This window comes from Mandrillus leucophaeus, unplaced genomic scaffold (genome assembly GCF_000951045.1).
Source record: "Mandrillus leucophaeus isolate KB7577 unplaced genomic scaffold, Mleu.le_1.0 Scaffold361, whole genome shotgun sequence".
Classification (NCBI taxonomy): Eukaryota; Metazoa; Chordata; class Mammalia; order Primates; family Cercopithecidae; genus Mandrillus; species Mandrillus leucophaeus.
This window is the reverse complement of record NW_012103821.1, coordinates 352,118-355,321: the sequence shown is the minus strand read 5'-3', so window position 1 is coordinate 355,321 and position 3,204 is coordinate 352,118.

Below are 3,204 nucleotides of genomic sequence, written 5' to 3'. Positions count from 1 at the left end.
TTTGTGAATTAATAACATCAAATTTATTGTGTGGCAAGTGAAGTTGAAACTTTATCATTTTATTGTCATCTCTTACCTGGGCATATTGTAATTTAAAATCCTGCATTGACCAGTTATGTTTAGTATAAGAAAAATACAAGTAAAATTAAGCTGAAGGAGAACACAAATGAGCACATTTGCAATACAATCATTCTCTCTATATTCAGTTTCTAGCTTTGTAACCTCTACACAATACCTTTCAAGTTAGTCTTCAATGTTAACTTGAATATTCGTGTCACCTCCAATATTTGGGTATTGCCAGTGTGATCCTGTTAAAAGGTAGGGCCTGTAAAAGTGGATTAGACCGTAAAGGCTCCTTCCTCATTAATGGGATTAGGGCCCTTACAAAGGAGGCATCATGAAGCTTTGGCTGGCCCTTCCATCTTCAGCCATGTAGGGATGCAGCAAGAAGATCTCACCCGACCAAATGTGGGCACCTTCATCGTGAACTTCCCAGCCTCCAGAAGTATGAGAAGATAAATTTCTGCTTTTTATAAATCACCCAGTGTTGGGTATTTTGTTATAGCAGCACAAATGGAGTAAGACAATCGATTTAATTTAATTTAAGTCATCTTAACAAATATTTACTAAATGAATACCATTATGATTTTAGCCCTCTAGGAAGGCTAAAAGAAGAATGACGATATAATTTTAAAGGGGAAGAATAAGGATATACATTTTAGACTTGATTTGTCATGCTCTATTTTGTGACGTTAGGAAATTAATTTAAGTTGTGGAAGATTTGTTTTTCTCATTTTTAAATGGGTGTTATGGTTTGAATAGTGTCCCTTCCAAATCTCAAGTTGAAATTGAACACTTGATGTGGCAGTATTAAGAGTTGAGGCCTCTAAGAGGTAACTGGATCATGAAGGCTCTCCCTCATGATTATATTAATTAATTTTAGATTCATGGATTGATGGGTTATCATGAAAGTATAACTAGTGGCTTCATAAGAAGAGCAAAAGAGACCTGAACTAACATGTGAGCATGCTGAGCCCCTCACCATGTGATACCCTGCACCAACTCGGTACTCTTCAGAGAGCTCCCAACATCAAGATTTTCACCATATGTGCCATCTCGACCTTGGGTTTTTCAGCCTTCATAACTAAAATAAATAAATTCATTTTTCTTTAAATTTATGCAGCTTAAGATATTTTGTCATAAGCAAAAGAAAATGAACTAACATAATGAGGGATTCAATCAAACAGACTCTATTACTCCCTTTGATTATATAATTCTAGAAATCTTCTTAACATAGAACCTCCTGCCAGTATGTCCCTTCTGTGCTCATCTCAATATGGAACGAATCTAATGTCATAGGAGATATTTCCCTATATTCCATACTGCGGATACTTTTATAACACTTTTTCCAAGCATAGGCAACTGAATCTTTATAGGATTATAAGTGTCTATGTTACAATAACTATTACTAGGATACTCTTGCCTTTTCTATCTGACATTTTACTATACAAAAAAATTGTTTGAATCAGAATCATAAATGTGTTCAAAGACTTTCACAGTCTTTCTTAAAAGCATATGTAAATGACACTGACTTTCTTAAACTTATCATTATAACTGTTGACCATATAATAATGTTTTATAGGTTTTAATTTTATATTCAGTCAAAGGCAATTAAAAATGCTAGTTTATATCATTTATTTGAGTCAGGGAATTTTTTTATCATTTAAAAATGTTCCATTTAAATCATGGAAGTAAAACATTATGCAGCTTCTTATTGCTTGCTGTCATTTTGAGAGACATAGTTTTATAAAATATTGAATTCAGTTCAGAAATAGCATTAGCAATGCAGTTTTTCTGTGCCTGGGTGACAGCTAGTAGGGAATTTACTCGTACTTAAAGATTGCTGTATGTGCTGTCAGGTTTATTGGTTAATTTTACCTGTTACCATTGCTTCCAACTTAACTATTATAATGTCATTCTATTAGAAATTCAGTCCTCGCAAAATTGCATGACTTTATGTTTTTTCCATTGTGGTTTTTTTTTTTTTTTCGTACTTAAAGCTGAAATCTTTAAAAGACTAGGCAAGTTTGACACTGACAAAGAAGAAACAAGCAAAGAGTTGCCAGGGGATGATTAAACACACCCTACTTTCTCAGTGGTACAACACTGTGATCACAGCATTTTATGAATAACTTTCAAGACTCAACAAAACTATTGAGTGCTTCAGTACCCATATCATCACTGTTGTATTTCCTTTTGGCAGCTGTGATCACTATTAGCCTTGTTGGGATGACAATGATTCTCTGGATGTTCCTTTAGGCTCAGCTGTTCTTGGCTTATCCTTTTTCAGGACCAGCGAGAGCCAAACCAGAGCAGTGACCTGGGAGCAAGCCAGAGTGAAATTTTGCCTGGCTGTTTTGTGAAATGAATGCTTAATAAATACAGTGTTTTAAAGGCATAGAAATAAGAGCATGTAAAAATTTTCAAACCTAATATTCACTTTTCTTGAAATTGGCTAATATTATGAAAGAGAATACACTGGTTCTTAGCATGTGAAATGAATGAAATGAACTAGGTCAAATCCAAATTCTGCTATTGACTTTTGTTCTTTTATTCTCAGATTCAGTTTTCTCATCTAAAAGTGGAAATAAGAATACTTGGGTTTTCAAGATCACTGAATTGTGACGATCTAACTTTGAATGGGGTATTGTAATGTGAACACAATGTGGTTTACAAACCACACACTTCTACAAATTTGTAAGACCTGTCTTTCAATATTGACCAAATCTGTCTTAGATTATATGTGTGTGTACATTTAAAAACAAATTACATTTTTCAAGTCACAGAATAATTGCTTAGCGAGTTAAAAAATGTTTTTCTATATTTGTTAACAGTTTGAAGTCTAAATATAAAGTTCACGTAAACAGAATATCTAAAATGAAACCAATGTGGTCTTTAATGTCAATTCACTGTATGATTTTATACATTGAATCATACTTCACAGGCGTGAAATTAAGTACCTGTCACTAAGATATGTAATATAAATAACTTTGGAGCCAAATCCTTCAGCTCTAGGGTTTTTTTTATTCCCCCATTCATTTAACAGTGGCCAATATTAAGTTTCCTTGAGAAAACTTATTAATCGGAATCCCAATAGGGAGTACACTTATCTTCTTCATGTTCTATGCAAAATTTTGGAAACTA